Raw genomic sequence first — 18,776 nt, 5'->3', positions numbered from 1 at the left:
TGTTTCTCTCTCTCTCTCTCTCTCTCTCTCTCTCTCTCTCTCTCTCTCTCTCTCTCTCTCTCTCTCTCTCCTCTCACCTTCCTTGCTTTCTCTCTCACTTTTTCTTTCTCTCTTCTCTATTTCTTACTTTCTCTCTCTTCTCTTTCTCTCTCTCACTTTCTCTCCTCTTTCTCACTTTTCTTTCTCTTTCCTCTTTCTTTCTCTCCTCTCTCTCTCACATGCACACATGTGTACACACACATACACACGCACTCACACACATACACCACCTCTCCTCTATTATAGTCAGTTACCACATCCTATCATTTTTACCTCCATCACCCTTCTCCTTCTTTCCTTCTGGTCCTGCCACCCTCCTCCTCCCCACTAGGGTAGGCTCTCGTCATCTTATTCCTGGCCTATTGCAATAACTTGCGAGCGAGTCTCTTGCCTCAGGACTCTCCCATTCTGGTCCACCCTCCACTCAGCCATCAGATCATCTTCCCGAAGCACGAGTGTGACCATGTCATGTCACCATGTCAATCCTCTTTTCAGTCAGCTCCAATGGCTCTCGATTTTCCAGTGCCTGGCATCTCTTGATTACCCCCACTTTATCCTGTGTGTATCTTGTTTGTTTATGATTGTTTGCATGGCGTCTCTCTCACTGGGACGTGGGCTCTTTGAGAGCAGAGACTGTCTTTTACTTTTTTTGGTATTCCATGTATTTAGCACAGTGCACGGTCCATAACTGAATTAAAATTCTCTCTCTAATGTGAACTATGTGCATATCATTTAATGTGGATTGTGTTGGGGAAGTGTGGGTGGTGTTTAGCAGCTGGGATCAGGAAAAACTTCATGGAGAAGGTGAAAGGAGCTGAGTATTGAAGGGAGAAAAGAATTACAAAAAGTAGAGGTGAGGTGGGGGCACATTCCAGGCATGGGAGACATCCTGTGCAAAGGCAGAGACAGGAGATGGTGTCTATGGCAAGACAGGAAGTTTAGCATAGAATGTGAGAAGAGGAGTAATGTGCAATAAGGGTGGCCAGGATGTGAAAGGCTTTAAAATCCAGAGGAGTTTGCATTTGCTCTTAGAGACAATAGGAAATCTTGGGAATTTACTGAGCAGGAGGGTGACTTGGCCAGGTATGTGATCAAGGAAATTCCCACTATCGGGAGCTGTGTGGAGAACAGATCAGAATAAAGAGAGACTTGAGGCACGGAGACAGATCATTGTAACAGTCCAGGTGAAAGGTGACAAAGACTGAACAGGTAGTGGCTCTGTGGGTAAAGACCAGGGGACAAATGTGAGAGATATCATGGAGGTCAGAATGCTAAGATTTGGTAGAGCAGTAATGCCAAGGTTGAAAGCAGAGGCAACTGGGGTGGGGATGGTAACTTCTTAGACAGAAATAAGGAAGTTCAGAAGGGGTATTTTTTTTTTATTTTGGTAAGGATACAAATAATGAATTCTGTTTTGAATGTATTGCATTTGAAATGTCTGTGGGACAACCAGTATGAAATGTCCAACAAGCAATTAGAGATACATTACTGGAATTTAGAGATTGTAGCTGGTTACGCAGATTTAAGAGTCACTAGCAGGGTCAGCTATATGATGCAGTGGATAGTGCACTGGCCCTGGAGTCAGGATCTGAGTTCAAATTCAGCCTCAGATGCTTACTAGCTGTGTGATCCTGTACAAGTCATTTAACCCCTCATACTACCTCCCTCCAAAAAAAAAAAGAGCCACTAACATTAAGAGTATAATTAAACCTATTACATCTGATGAGGTTACCAAGCAAGAAATTATAGAGACAAGAGAGATGAGAGCCTAGGAGAGGGTCTTGGGAGACACTCACAGTTGGGGGTGTTATCTAGATGACGATGAAGAAAGGGGTCTAAGAAGGAATAGTCAAACAGGTAGGAAGAGAGCCAAGTGAGAGTGTTGTCATAAAAACCGTATTGGAGAGGAGGAAGCATTCAGGAGGATAGGGTGTTCATCGGTGTTCCATACTGCAGAGACCCCAAGAAGAGTTTGGGTAGGGAGATCCCCGATAACTTGAGGGCTGAGATCAGAAGCTAGATCACAGATATTTGAGGAGTGAGAGTGACCATGCAGGACACAACCAGGCACACTGTAGAAAATGGTTCTTTGGCTACTGTGGCCAAGAATGTCATCCTCTGGAAGCCAACCCTCTTTTCAGGGGTCCCTACAAACTTAGTGTCTAATTTAAACAACAAGCATTTATTTAGTGCTTGCTGTGTGCCAGGCACTAGCCTGCTGCTTCAAGCTTTCCTTTTCTTCCCTGAGGTGGGCATGAGGGCAGGTACTGAGGGGCTCATCTCCTAGTTCTGCCTTCCTTAGGAACCCTAGGGCCAGAAGACCAGAAGGTCAGACCCAGGTCCAGGGTAAGTCTCTAGGGTTCTGTTCATTTTTTCTTCACCAATAGATTTAGACACAAGATAGAAACCATCCACAAGAACCAGGCAGCACTTCCAAAATCTTGAACCTTATCCTTCACTGGGATGCAAAGAGAGGCAAAGATATAGACTGATAGGCACAGAGGCCCATTCTCAAAGCCTTTCCAGGCTCAATAGGGTTCATGGAGGCTTTGGTCTCATGGCAGAGCTTTCAGCACCTCGGAATTACCTCCCCTTCACAATAAAGCACAGGCACACTGCTGCTGCTGCTGCTGCTGCTGCTACTGCTATTGCTACTACTACAGTTAGCTAGCTAGTACTTTAAGGTTTGGCAAGCACTTAAAAATATCTCATTTTGTCCTTCCAACAACCCTGAAGGGTAAGTACTGTTATTATCTCCATTTTACTGATGAGGAAACTAAAGCAGAGGTTAAGTTACATGTCCAGGGTCATACAGCTGGTAGGTGTCTGGGGCAGAATTTGAACTCAGAACTTCCTGATTCACTATTCAGCCCTCTATCCACTGAGCCACCTAGCTGACAATCACTACTATTACTATTATTGCAACTGCTACAACTATTAATAATAATACATGATAATATATAACACTTAATGCTCATCTAGGGGCAGCTAGGGGGTGCCATAGTGCACAGAGCATTGGGCCTGCAGTCAGGAAGACTCATCTTCCTGAGTTCAGATGCAGCCTCAGGCACTTACTAGCAAGTCACTTGGCCCTGTTTGCCTCAGTTTCCACATCTGCAAAATGAGCTGGAGAAGGAAATGACGAACTACTCTAATATCTCTGCCAAGAAAATCCCAAATTGGACACGACTGAAAAGATCGAACAACAAATGTCTTTCTGCTGTTTAAATTTTGCAAAGTGTTTCATACACATTTGCATGTAAGCACTTTGGTGAAGGACATGCTCTCTCCACTTTTTCCTAATTCAAGGAAATTCTAGGTAGATCTTCTGATTAGTTCTTATGGTCCAAGTGTTTGCAAACCAGAACAGTCATGTAGGCAAGGGGCCTGAAATCTACACAATGTGATGATTTCTTGAAGGAGCTAGGAAAGCTTGCTTTAAAGAAGATGTGGCATGGTACATACGGTGGGGTGGGAAGATGGGTCGTGCTTGCTGTCTTCCAGTACTCGGAGGATCAGGAGGTAGATGTGGAATTAGCCATTGTCTATATGGCTTCAGGGGCCAGATCCAGAGTGTTGCAAAAAGGCCATTGTAGACCTGGTGTTAGTTACCTTTCTGGTACCATATGAATTGTGGAGGATTTAGACCGAGAAGACCTGGGTTCAGATCCTGCCTCTGGTGCATGCTATCTGTGTGACCTCGGCAAGTACTGGAATGATGATATAGTGGATATCAAGCCGGCCTTGAAGACCTGGGTTCAAGGGCCCTCAGGAACAAACTGGCTGTGTGACCCTGGACAAATCACTTAACCTCTCGGAACTCTAAACAATTCTCCAAGACTACACATTACAAAGTGCTCATCTTCTTCTGGAAAGTTCCTTAGAGTAATGAGGTCAGGAGCCCACTCCCTATCCTTATGGGCAACAGCATTAGCCACTAGTTGCTTTGAGGTCTAAATCACAGCGCTGTTTAAAAAAAATCTAAATCAAATTTTCTTTTTTCAAATGGAGTAATAGCAGAGGAGAGGGTAAGTTGGGTCTGAGTACCAAATACAGAGCAAAAGAAAGAAAACCCCAACATGCAATTTACCCATGTGGTGTGGCAGGACCTCAGGATTTGGACCCAGAGGCCTGGGTTCATGCCTAATGCTCATATGACCTTGGGCTACTTACTTCTCTCTCCGGGGCTCAGCTTCCTTATGAGAGGTTGGTCTAAATGGCTCCTGAAATTCTATTCTCTTTCTAAATTTGACATATGGACCCACTCACATGTTCTAAACTCTCTTCAATCTAAGAAAATTTACAGCAGTTTAATGGTGGAAATAAATTATTGAGGCACATTGGACAAAGGAATGTATCCTGAGTCCTCCTTGATTCTCTGAGCCCTGTGAATGACTTCAAGGAGAGAGCCGCTCATTCAAAGACAGGTATGGAGGGCTTCCTGATGCTAATGCAAGGGGGCATGGGAGATGCAGATACGAAGATGAGATGCTCCTGCCCTGAGGAGCTTACAGTTTGATCAGGTATCATTTTATTACATAAGGTTTTGAGAGGCAGCGTGGCATAGTGTTTAGAACGGTGGCCTCAGAGCCAGGAAGATCTGGGTTCAAGTACTGCCGTTCACATACACTGGCTGTGTGACCCCAGGCAGATCACCCGATCTCCCAACTGTCCAGGAAACTAGCGGCTTCCTCCACCAACGAAGTCCCTGATATAGAGGGGGGAAATAGTATCTTAGGTCCTAACCCTTTCCTCACAACAGTGTGAAGTAGGTAGTTTAGGGGTTGTTATCTCTGTTTTACTAATAAGGAAACTGAGGCTCAGAGAGTTTATGAGATTTACCCAGGGTCAGAAAACCTCATGAAGATATTAGGATTGAGTTGCCAGTGGACCATCTATGTGGACAATCATAAAGGAGACAGTTGGGTCTGGAGTTGAGGGCAGGATTGGAGAAATCAGTTAGAGGCTACAGTTGAAAGACTGCAAATGGATGAGATTGATAAGAAGAGAATGTCCATAAAGGGTTACCCCTTAGGAGAAAACCTCCCCTTAGGTGGGGAGGAGGCATCTGTATCAGTGGTGAGGTAGATAGGAAGGGCCAGGTACACAAATCACTATAATCTTCATAACTTATATTTCTATAATGCTGTAACTTTTGTCATGGGTGTGCCTTACCCCAATCTCATAGGATAGATGGGTCTAAGTTTCCTCATCTGTAAAATAAGGGCATTGGGCTATATGACCTCTGAGGCCCCTCCCAGCACTGTGATTCTGAGTGGGCAATATTGAAATAGTGGCCTTGGTGCTTTCCAGCTCTGATCGTATGAATGGTTTTAGAGAATGAGGAGTGTGACCATCTCTTTTTCTTGGTCTGTGAGTCAGGAGGAGTAGGAGAAGGCATGGGCACAGCTTGAAGTGATTTCAAGAGACACGGTGCCAACTGAGCGGAGTCAGGAGTGGATTGAAACAAGGAGACATTTGAGGCATTCCTGGAAAAGGTGAAGGATATAGGAGTACAGGCTGAAAAGTGAACATGACTTCCATCAGACTGAAAAGGAAGGGCTAGAGAGGACCTGTAGAGAGCAGAGGAGGAGAACTGAGTGGGATGGGAGGAGGGTGTGGAAGGAGATAGAAAGAGTTTTACCGAGGGTAAAATTGGGTGTGCTAGGGAGGAGGTAGGGAGCTCATCTGGAAACACACATTAAAGATAGGAGAAAATGTTGTCCCAAGGTCCATGGGGAATGTAGATACCACGCTGTAGGCCTCGGCAGGGCCGTACTCCAGAGAAGAGTAATTGAGAGCTACGTGCCATCACAGGATGATGGAAAAGGTCCAGGTTACTTACAATCTCCCAATAAGCCCCAGTTATGCATTCCTCGGTGGGTTTCCCAACTCTGTACTCCAGGGATTAGGTTAGTGGTCAGTTCAAACTTTATAGAATTAATAGCCAAGGTTATACCAGTATAAACAGCCAGAAGACCTTGGTCCAAACTGGAAAAAACAGAACAAAACCAAACAGAAGGGCTTGCAGCTGTCAGAAAGCTCTTATTCCTGACCCAATGTGATCCTGAGCTATTAATAGATAACCTTTGCCAACCATTGCCTTGTAAGGATGGTTCCTTCATTATTAATACTCCTTTGTTGAGCTCCCATGGGAAATTGATGAATGATGGAGCAGTACTGAGGAAAGTGTAGACAGAGAAGAGAGCAAGGGGCTTAGAGTCAAGAACATTTGGGTTCACATACGGCCTCTACATTGACTAGCTGTGTGAAGGCAGCATTTTGTATGATATCTCAGAGCCTTGGGCTCCCCCAGCTTAGGGATTACCATCTTTATCAGTGAAAGCATCTCCACATTAGCCAAATAACTGCTTCTCAAGCAGCTCATAGGATCGTTGGCTTAGAGCTGGAAGGGACCTTAGAGGCCATCAAATCTAATCCCCTCATTTTACAGACAAGGAAACTGAGGCTCAGTTTAGTGATTTTCCTAGGGTCACACAACCATACAAAAATCTGAGGCAGGATTAGAATTCAGGTTGGCACTTTTCTAGGATGAGAAAGTGGCTACATGGTACAATTGATAGAGTGCTGGGCCTGGAGTCAAGAAGACCTGAGTAAGTCTTTTAACTTCTATCTGCCTCAGTTTCCTCAACTATAAAAATGGGGATAATAACAGCACTTCCTTCACAGCATTCTTGAGAGGATCAAATGAGCTATGTGTAAAGTGCTTCAGTGCCCAGCACATAGTAGGAGCTTAATAAATGCTTGTTCTCTTCCTTTCCCTTCCCATTGTAGTAGAACAGGAAGAACACTAGACACTGAGACATGCAGCCAGAGTTTCAGTCCTGAGTTTGGCCACCACTAGCTGTGAGACTGAGCAAGTCATTTCATTTCCTGGAGTCTCATTCACCTCATCTGGGAAATGGGTATCATCATTCATGCATTGCCTACATCAATCAAACAACAAGAATTTAGTAAGTACTTAATATATGCCCAAGCACTGTACTAAGTGCTTGGCATATATTAAAAATAAAACAATTCCTGTGCTCAAGGAGCTTACATTCTTACCTACCACTGTTGTGAGTAAAGTGGATTTTAAGCTATAAAACACATTTGAAGAGCAAACTATTGTTACAATTAAGAGTAATAATAACAGTCATGGTGCTGGATGAATGGTCACTGGCTGCAACATAGAATAAAGAAGGAATTACAAAGTGGTAGCAGAGGAAAGAATGCCAGAAAAGAAATGTATGAGCAAAAGGATGGGCTGTTCATGCTGCGAGGCTGAGGGGAAACCACTGGGGATACCATGGGCTTTATCGGCGACCTTGAAATGTCAAGAAGAAGCAAGGAAGGCTCCTAACACAATGAGGTGAAGTTATGAGAGTTCATGGACAAGAGTCAGGCAGGATGGACAAGCAAGGGTGGGTTGCAATCTGCTTCCTTAAAAAGAGTACCAATGGTGATGAGGTCACAGATTTATTTTAGCAGTGCAGATATCAGTTCATAATAAAATGAGAGAGGGGATCTAGGTCATGCTTAAGGTCCTTTTCTACTACAGGATTCTAAGCAGGTGCTTTTTGGACAAGTCGCCTAATGCCTAGGCTTTAAGCACAAATATGTGCTTTGAGAAAACATCTCATGATACCAGCACCCTTTGGAGTACTAGGGCAGGAGCTGTTCTGGGGTCCTCACTTACGGTAGCACTGTCTTCCATCTGCCCCAAGTTCAAAGCCAGCGTTACAGGCACAGGTGTAAGATCCCACGGAATTCACACAGCGGTGGGCACACTGAGCACTGCCTTCCATGCACTCATCAATGTCTGCAAAAATAAACATCCTTTGGCTTTATGCCTTGCAATCACCAACAGAGGGGTAAATCACAACTTTAACAGTAAATTCAAATGTTTTCTTTTCCCAGTACCTAGAGTCTTTGGGATGTATGGGCACCATAACAGATAACTCATACTGAAGAAATGCTTTTTATTCTTGCCCATGTTTGCTATGAAAAATGCCACACAAGCTATAAGCCTTGTGTAGCCAAAGAGGTAACATGGCCAGCTTCTTTTTAATCAGTGCCTACAAGACAGCTACAAGAATTGACTATCCCTATGCAGTTTTCCAAATTCCCATTTTCAAAAAGAATTGTTAACATGGTCTTTTCTGGTGGCCCTCCACTTCTTAAGATTTGCCATATTTATGGGGCAGCTAGGTGGCACAGTGGATAGAGCACTGGCCCTGAAGTCAGGAAGACCTGAGTTCAAATCTGGCCTCAGATCAAACACTTGATACTTACTAGCTGTGTGACCCTAGGGAAGTCACTTAACCCCAACTGCCAAAACACACACAACAACAACAAGATTTGCCATATTGGTGCTGGACTTAGCGTGGGTACCAAATCAGCTTTAGCCAGATTGTAGTTCAGAACTTTTAAATGAAGGCTAATAATAATATTGAGGATGAGGATGAGGAGGATAAGGATGACGAATAGCTTGTATTTATATGACACCCACCTACTATGTGTCAGGCTGTGCTAAGTTCTTCACCATTATTATCTCATTTGATTCTCGCTACAACCCTGTGATGTAGGTGCTATTATTATCCCTATTTGATAGTTGAGGAAACTGAGGTAAACAGAGATTAAGTGATTTGACAAGGGTCATACAGCTAGTAAAAAAAAGTGTCTAAGGACAGATTTGAACTCAGATCTTACTGACTCCACATACAGGGTTTTATCTACTATACCTTCTATTTGCACCAGCCTTAGCCTCCCCCAGTAGCTGGGATTAAGAGTCATACACCATCATGCTCTTCTTTTTCTGATCTGCTCTAATTTGTAATCATATAGCATTACCTGGGGCATGAAGAAGTCAAGCATCTTCTCCATGGTCACACAGCTATTGGGTATCAGAGATTGGGTTTGAAGCTACATTTTCCTTACTCCAAGCAAGGTCAGTTTCTCCATCCATTTCTCTATCCATGAGAGACAACTAAGTGACATGGTGGACAGAGCACTTGAGTGGGTAGACCTTGAGTGAAGAAGTCTTGAGTTCATATCCAACCTTAGACAATTACTAGCTATGTCATCCTGGCAAGTCACTTAAATTTAGCCTGCCTTAGTTTTCTCATCTATAAAATGGGGATAATAGCATCCAACTCCCAGGGTTGTTACAGGGATCATAGGAGATAATATTTGTAAAGTACTTTTCAAACATTAAAGTGCTACATAAATGTTCACCGTTATCATCATCATCATCACCATCATCACTTCATGCTACCTCCTAGCTTCATATATAGTAGGAACTCTATGCTTGTTTTATGGAAGAGAATCCATTGCATTTGAGATTGCTTCCAGGTGCAGAAAGCTGGGGTACAGCTTTTCCATGATCTATTTCTAATACTTAAAATGAGAACAAGATGTAGTGGACAAAAGGCAGCTAGACTTGTCTTCAAATCTTGCTGCTGAAACATACTAGCTGAGTGTATGTGGAACAATTGTTTAACCCTCTACATGTCCCAGTTGCCTCTCTAAGACTATAAATCGTTGTAGCTTCTCTAAAAGTATAAATTACAATTGAGTTACTGCTTTACATGGGGAAGCGGAATTTTCACACCAGGAGTTCCCATAAGGATGAAATCACAGGTGTGCTTCTCCTGCCATCCCCACCCCACCCCCAGCGAAAGATATTTTAAGTAGCCCTACAGGAAACACGCAACGTGTTAGTGGAATCTATGTGTGGAGTCATGACTACTGAATTTGAGATCACAGATTTTTCTTCATTTTTCAGCTTAGTCATAATTCCTCAATAAAAAAGGGGCCAAATTAAACATGAATTTGCATGTCTAATGTCCTTCTATTTGCTTAAAATAAACATCTGCCTTGAAAGCCAGGAAATAGTTGATATCATCCTAAGTCATAGAGTTTCTCCTTTTTTCTTGAAAATATTACAATGGCAAAAAATTTCTCATGAATTACCAGAGGAAAAATTTGCTGCACACAAATAACTGCCTTCAGCACCTCTGGTCATAGAATAATGGATTTATCACGTTAATCTTGGAATTGAAAGTGTTTCTGTGTTGCTTTTTCAGAAAGAGGGAAACATTTAGCATATTATTCCAAGGAGAGCTTGAAAAAATCCCCTTTGTTACAATGATTTTTAAATTCTAGGAACCTTCCACAGCATACAATTCCAATTCAAGGGTCATCTTTTCTTTCTGTAGCTTATGAAGGAAAAAAAAATAAAAACAAATCCTTGCCTAGTTATTGAACCTTTTGAAATATCAATTTTGAAACTACCATTTGAATCACACAAAAATCATTAAGTAGTTTTTGTCGTTGTTTTTCAGAATTTCGTAATATGGCATAAAAAACCTTTCCAAATGATCAAAGACAAACGTGGCCTCTCTTCCAGAATCATTTCTGTATGAGCCTACCCCCGCATAAACTTCCCCCCACCTGTTCTTCCTCAAACAGAATCCCAATGAAATCTCAGCTCACTACACAATTAAGCCATTAGCCCCAGTTTCTTACCTGTGCATGACATTTTGTCTGCAGACAGATGGTACCCTGGGTGGCATGCACACCTGGCAATGCCATACTCGTTTCGACAGATATGGGAGCATCCTTTGCGTCCGCCTGAGCAGGGGTCCTTCACTACAAGCAGAAGTACAAGGAAAGGTCGGTCACCCACTTTGGGGAGGGGGAAAGCTAAGAAGCAAAGAAGGAAGCACAGGAGAAAGAACACAGATTTAGGGCTGGAAGGGACCTTGAAGGTCATTTAATCCACCTTTCCCCATTACAGCAAGGGGAACTGAGACCCAGAGACATTAAGTGACTTGCCCAACATAACACAGGTAGTAAGCAAAAAAGGTGGGATTTGGTTTTAAGTCATAACGTCATGGATTTAGAACTAGAAAGAAGCTCAGAGGCTAATTAGCCCAATACTCCCTGTCCCTCCATCTGTCCTTCTGTCCTGTCTGTCCCTCTCTTCCCATTCTCTCTCTCTCTCTCTCTCTCTCTCTCTCTCTCTCTCTCTCTCACACACACACATTTTACAGAGTGGGAAACTGAGACAAAGAGAAGCCCACTGACTTATCCAAGATCATGTGGGCAGTAAGCAAATGAGGTGGAATTTGACCCAAGGTCCTCTGCTTCTAACCCACTTCACTTTTTGAGGGGGAGGAGGGGGTTCCCTTTGTATCCCCAATATTTAGGGTAGTGTCCAGCCATAGTTGATGCTTCATAAATGTTTGTTAATTGACTGTTGATTTAGTCTTTTCACTGCACCCATGTGAGAGTGTAAAAAACATGGAAAAAAGAAGATTGCAGGGCTCTCTAATAGCCAGGATGGTACCTGTCTGATTACTCTATGAATGAAATTATCTTTGTTCTCATAGCCAGGACTAGTTTGTCCACTAACAGCTCTCATTTTTGTAGCATTTTTTGAGTTTACAACATAATTTCATCACAATAACCTTGAGAAGTAGGTAATGTAAGGATTTCATTCTCCATTTTACAGCTAAGGAAACTGAGCCCCAGAAGGATGAAACAATTTGTTAAAGGCATATAGGTACTTAGTAACAAACTCCTGACCTCTTGAGTCTAAATATGGGATTGTGTCCTATTCACTATCATGTTCTTCTTCCAACAAAGGGCCAATTTTCATTATCACTTGACCATTACTAAGTATGCACTGAGACCTTAGCATCTTCTACATGAGATCAAGGAAAGAGGAAATAGGACAGATGGTAGAATGCGCCAGTCTAACAATTAGAAAGTGATTGGCAAAGGGTCGTGAATTGGCAACCTAAGAAAAGATTATTCTAGATTCTCAATTTGGACCACAGTCCCCAGTCTGTGATTCAACTTTGGAAAAGTAAAGTGCAATTAGATGAAGACTTATTGCTCCTCAGGGCATGCCATGGGGCCATCTCAGTCAGTCAGTTAGCCAGTCAATCAGCATTTATTGAGCGTTTACTATGTTATGGACACTGGGCTAAGCATCATGGATATAAAGATAGGGCAATACAATTCTTATCCTCAAAGAGTTCACATTCTGATGGGGAAGCCAACATGTAAATAGATACATGTGAGACCCGTAGAGTGAAGAGAAAGTAATCTGAGAAGGGAAGGCACTAGCAGTCTGGGGAAGGAAAGGTCTCCTGCCGAAGGTGAAATTTAAGATGTGCTGTGAAGGAAGCCAGGGAAACTGAGAGGCAGAGTCAAGGGGCAAAGCATTCCAAGTCTGGGGTACCGCCAGTATAAATATAATCAGAAGATGGTGCATCCTTTGTCAAGACTGGTAGGGAGGCCAGTCTGGCTCTCCGTGTGGATGGGAGCAGCATGTGAGATGCCGCAAAAGGAAAAGGGCATCATAAACTAAAGATCTTTAAAGGTCAAATAGAGGACTTTGCATTTGATCCTAGAGGTAATAGAGAGCCATTGAAGTCCACTGAGCACTAGGGCAAGATGATTAGATCTTTTCTTTAGGAAAATTGCCTTTGCAGCCTAGTGGAGGATGGATTGGAGCAGGGAAAGATTTGAGACCAGAAGATGAATTTAAAGGCTATTGCAGTAGTGCAGGCAGAGGGCTATGAGGGTCTTAACTGGGGTGGTGGCTCTGTTGATAGAGAAAAGGGAATACGTATGAGAGATTTTATAAATATTGCAATGGCAACATTTGGTAACGGATTTGATACATGGAGTAAGGGACAGTGAGGAGCAGGGAATGACAATGAGGGAACAGAACCAGGCGACTGGGGGGATAGGTGGGTGCTCTCGGCAGAAACAGAGATGTTCAGAAGAAGGGAGGGCTTGAGCGGAAAGATCAGGATATGGTATGTTTGAAATGCCTATGGGATGTCCAGTTGGAAATGTCCAAAAGGCAGTTGGTGATTTGGAGTTGGAGCTCAGAGAGCCTAGGGCTAGACATTTAGATCTGGGAATCATCTGCATATCACTGAACTCTTGGTGGAAAAGACATTAAGAGACTTTTCATTGTACCACCATTTTATTTTAATGTTTTAAAGTAGTTCTCCATTTTCTTGCCTATTTAGGAGAAACATGCTATGCCACTTAGCAATGGGCATATTATTCTTTGTTTAGTTAGTCATCTCCTTGTGTGCATGGCGTATCTCACCCAAATGAATACAGGCCCCCAGGGAGTAGGGACCATATCCTGTTCCTAGTTGGGTCTCCAGCTACCAGCAGCACCATTCCCTACCTACTTATCCTTAATTCCTTCAATGTCAGTTAATATTATTTTAAACCCCTATTTTGTGTGCTAGGTGCTGAGGCTACAAAGGAAAAAAAATGAAATAAGCCCTGCCCTCAAGAAGCTTACAATCTTTTGGGAATAGGTAATATGCATCCAGATAAGTAAACCCAAATATATATTCAAAGCAAACCATATGAAAGCTGGCATTTATATAGAGCTTTAAGTTTTGCAAAATATTCTTCAAATATGGCCTCATATGTTTCTTACAATAACTCTGAGAGAAAGGTACTATTATTATCCTCATTTTTCAGACCAGGAAACTGAGGCAAACTGAGGTTAAGAGACTTCCCAAGAGTCACATAGATAGTGAATGTCTGAGACTGGCTTTGAACTTGGGTCTTCCTCACCCTTGGTCCAGCCTTCTCTCCATCCCCAATAAACACTGTATTTTCTTATTCATGTATATGTTGTATCTCCCAGGAGGATTTTTTGAGGATAGAGATTGGTTTCTTTTTGCATATGCAATACCTAGCACACAGTAGGCATTCAAAATGCATGTTGGGTTGAATAAAATATTTGGGAATAATTTAATAACTTTACAATTTTGAATCTTGGAGGTTTCCCCAAGACAATTGCATACTCAAAATATCCTTTCGAGTCTTCACAGGTCCAGATCTACTCTTTTCTTAGAGACTTTAGGCTTCTAAGTCTCCGAAGGGTTCAAGGACAAGGAGTCTGGTGTCCTCAGTAGACAGGGAATGTCTATTAATTTCAGTGCTGTGGTCAAGATTGGTCCTCCCAATGAAGGAATCCCTAGTGAATGGCTCGCTGGCCTTTTGGAAGAAGTACTAGAATCTCTGAGGAATGTCAGATTGTTATATCCTCACGTCCTCTTTTAAAAGAAAACAAAGGCAGCTAGGTGGCTTAGTGGATGGAGCACTGGCCCTGGAGTCAGGAGGACCTGAGTTCAAATCCCGCCTCAGACACATAACACTTACTAGCTGTATGACTCTGGGCAAGTCACTTAACCCCAATTGCCTCACAAAAAATATATATGAGGATTCAAGAACATATTCTTTGTTTTCATATATTAAGCCAGGAAATCAAGGCAAAACTTAAAGGCTTTCTGTTGACTTTACACATCTCAGTAGATTTCTAGTCCTCTTTTTCTCCATCAAACTGATAAAATTCACAGTCATAGAACTTTTGGACTGGAAGGGATATTCAGAGATCATCTAATCTCATTTTAAAGCAGAGGAAACTTAAAGTCAAGAAATTAATGATTTACAAGGTCACATAGTTCATCATAATAGAACCAAGACTACAGTACAATTTGATAAGCTTTGGAAATGGTGAGGGTTTACTAGACCAACCCTCTCAGATCCATTGACTAGGCCCAGGCCACAAAGCTGGAAAGCATCAGAGCCAGGATTTCATCCAGTTTTTCCGACTCCAAATCCAGTGCTTTCTTTCTTAAGTGTATAGACCTCAGGTCTCTTTACTCTTATCCCATTTCTTCTTATTTGTTTCTATATTTTTAAGCATTAAAAATATGAATTTTTTTTGTTTTTAAAGCAACTTCATTACTGAATATAACCCTTCTCCACTAACCAGCAAGCCATCCTTTATAACAAAGCATAAAAGAGGAAGAGAAAAAAATCAGTTTACCAAAACTCAGGAAAACATCAAGTGTGACAACACAGGTGATATTCTACACCTAGAGGCTTCCACCTCTACAAGGAAAGGAGGAAGGTACATTTTTATTCTTCTTCAGGGTTCAGTTCAGTCATTCTAACACTTACCCTTCTTTTCTATTCATTCAGCAGTTACTAAAATGTTTTTCATTCCTAAAGTTGCCATATATGGAAATGGCAGCCAGGAAGCAGCTCAGTATGGACCCAATATTCATTGCTTCTGTAATCTCAGATCTCAAGTCTCCTGATATTCCATGGCTTTTATTTATAGTGTTAAAATAGTGAAGACTCAAAAGAAATGCTTCATTCCCTGAAACTTTGCATACAACTTGGTGACCATAAATAAGCACATAATTTGGATAGATGAGTTGGCACTGTTTCCGCTAACCAAGTTCATTTAGGAGCAAATAACACGTTACAATTTGTCTCGGTGAGCAAGTCCAAACCAGAATGAAAATCGTTGCAGAGCCTGAATTACTTTTCACAACTTCAGAGGATGGCTAACTGAAAACATTCAGCTTTATTTTATGCATTCCCAATATCACCTAAAACTTCATTTGATGACTTTAAAAATATTAGGCAAGAAATGGAAGATAAAAAACCCATTTCGGAGTTTGAGTATAACTATCATTTTTACGCAGAATTTAAGTCCCCGCACAAACTATAATTTTACAACCTATTGCATGATGAGCCACTGAAATTCTGACTTCCTGTGTTCTTGACTTGTTTGTAAATTAGAGTTTATTATTCACTGCGTAGGCTTATTCCCCAGCCTACTTCATTAAATTTGAAAGGTAAAATTCTTGAAGCAACAGAGGGTTATTGTATATTGATGTTGCTAAATGTTCACAGGCACTGGAGCTAAAGTGGACCTTAGAGATGCCCCAAACATCATAGGAATAGAGATCATAGGAATAAAGCTGAAAGAGATCCCAAAGGCCATTCAGTCTAATCCCCTTCACTTACTGATAGGGAAACTGAGGCCCATAGACATTTAATGACTTTTCCAAGGTCACACAGATAATGTCAGAGACAGGGTATGAAGCCAAGCACTCTGATTCCAGAATTATTACTTTTTCCACTGTGGTTTTCTATAGGTACAATTTAGTAGCAACAATGTTAAGTCATATCCCAGAAGTACAGATTTGTCAAAGTCCCTCCTTGACTTCTATTCATTGAAAACAGTAAATAGACCTCCAACAAAGGAGTTTTCCCTCTTCTGTTACACTCCCCTTATGATGCAAGGGCTGCTTTGATAGGGCAGGATAGGACATGATTGTATGTCAAAGGAATCTAGGAGAGATAAAAGCAGGAGCTGTTGTGAACCCATCTGGGGTTTTCTTGGCAGATACTAGGGTGGTTTGCCATTTTCTTCTCCTGCTCATTTTACCCATGAGGAACTGAAGCAAACAGGGTGAAGTGACTTGCCTATAGTCACACAGCTAGTAAGTGTCTGAGGTTGGTTTGAACTTGAGAAAATGAGTCTTCCTGATTCCTGATATCCACTAGACCACCTAGCTGCCCTAAAGGCAACATAGGTGGGCTGCATTAACAGGTCTCCTGGTTTACCTGTTCAGGATTAGCTTCAAGCAAATGGTTATAACAACAACAATCCATAGCACCCTTCAAGATCAAATCAATTCACTACTCAGTCATCAGGTGTTCACTATGTTGCAAGCACTGTTCTAGGTGCTACAAAGACAGAACCAAACAACCATTGTCCTCAAGAAACATACATTCTATAGTGAGGGGGTGGTGCGTGGGGGTGGGGGTGGTAAGGGACAGGGATACAACACTGACACATATGACTTAAAACACTATCTGTGTATGTGTACTTGTCCAGCCCTGTGATTTCATTCATGTAGGGAACTCCTGGTGTGGAAAGTTACCTCCATCAGCAACTCATTTTTAATTTCTTGTTTTTGAGAGTTGTTGGGACTGTGAGATGTTATGAGACTTGCTTGTAGTTACACAGACGTTGTTTGTCCAAAATGAGATTTGAATCCAGCTCTTATTAACTCCAAGGTTGGCCTTCTGTCCATTACTGCTTGCTGTCCCCCCTCCCTCCCCTCCTCCACACACACACACACACACACACACACACACACACACACACACGCACACACACACACACACACTCACACTCATACTCACTCATGTTGTGTAACTGTAGCATGAGTGAGCATGAGTGTGTATGTGTGTGTGCGTGTGTGTGTGTGTGTGTGCGCACACACACTAAAAAGTAGCTGAAGATTCTGAGAACTTGTGTTGAGGAGGAAGAATGTTCCAGGAATGGGGGATGGTCTATGCTAAGGCACAAAGGTGCAATAATGGGCCTTTGTGAACAGGCTTGCAAAGCACTTTTTATACCTTAACCCCACAAGGAAGTCTGTGTATCCTTTGTTGCCCCTACTTACTGAGGCTCTGAGAAGTTGTGACTTGCCCAAGGTCACATGGTTCTTCTCTCCTTATTCAATTCAATTCAATACATATGTATGAAGCACTTACTATTTTCCAGGTACTGTGCTAAGTGCATATCCTCATCTCTCATGTCTTGGACATCATTCTCTATTATCTCCTCCTTCACACCAGTGTCTGATGAGTAAGTGGCCCTTCTTGTCAAATCAAAACCCACTACATGTACACTTGACCCCATCTCCTCCCACTTTTTCCCACAAATTGCCCCCTCTACCATCCCCATTTTTAATCACCAATCTTTCCCTCTCAGATGCTTCTTCCCCAACTGTCTACAAGTACACTCATGTCTCCTGTGTCTCTCATGTCACACTCGTCTTTCCTTAAAGAAAAAAAAACACACATTTAACCCTACTTTCCTTGCTAACTTTCATCCTACATCTTTCCTAAACTTGTCTGCAATTTTTCTTCCAACCTCATTATTTAGCTGAAATTTCATTCAGCAAAACCAACAAACTCTTAATTGCCAAATTCAATCCTTTTTCTCAATCCTCATTCTTCTTGCACTCTCTGTAGCATTTGACATAATTGATCACTTCCTCTTAGACATTCCTTCTGCTTTGGGTTTCCTAACAGCTCCTTCTTAAGTCTTCTTTGCTGGAAATTCATCCACGTTATCCACTAAGCATGGGTGTCCTGCAAGTTTTTGTCCTGGGCTCTCCTCTCTTTCCCTCTCTGCTATCTCTTTCAGTGAGCTCACCAGCCCCCAAAGGTTTAATTATCATTTCTATGTGTGTATGTTGTCCGTTTTTGAAGAGGAACAAAATGGCATCACTATGCCAAAGTCAAGTTTTAGTGCATACAACTGTGGCTGATCAGACCAATATGAGCTCAGAATGCTCTACCGCAGGGTCAGGCACAAGTAGTCCTTGTGAACCTTTGGGGTAGATTCTCTAAGTTTGAGTATTTTGTGTTTCTTGTGAGCTTCCTCAATTCTGCTTTGTTCATAGAGCACAGCACCTTCTCTGATGTGGGCATGCCGTGCTGAGTGGTCCTGTGCCATTGTCTTCCATGTCACACAATCAATTCCAGAGTTCTTGAGAGAGGCCTTGAGCATGTCCTTGTATTGCTTCTTCTGACCACCATGTGAACACTTGCCCTATGTGAATTCTCCATAAAATAGGCTTTTTGGCAAGCTTATGTTTTGCATTCAAACAATGTGGTCAGCCCATCGGAGTTGCACTCTCTGAAGCAGAGCTTGAACACTTGGAGTTTAGCTCAAGAAAGGATGTCAGCGTCTGGTATTTTATCCTGCCAGGTGATCTTCAGAATCTTCCTAAGACAATTCAAATGGAAGCGATTCAGTTTCCTAGCATGGTGCTAGTATACTGTTCAGGTTTCGCAGGTATGCA

The sequence above is a fragment of the Phascolarctos cinereus genome, unplaced genomic scaffold, assembly GCF_003287225.1.
Source record: "Phascolarctos cinereus isolate Bilbo 61053 unplaced genomic scaffold, phaCin_HiC Scaffold_7;HRSCAF=346, whole genome shotgun sequence".
NCBI classification, from domain to species: domain Eukaryota; kingdom Metazoa; phylum Chordata; class Mammalia; order Diprotodontia; family Phascolarctidae; genus Phascolarctos; species Phascolarctos cinereus.
Note: the sequence above shows the minus strand (reverse complement) of the source record.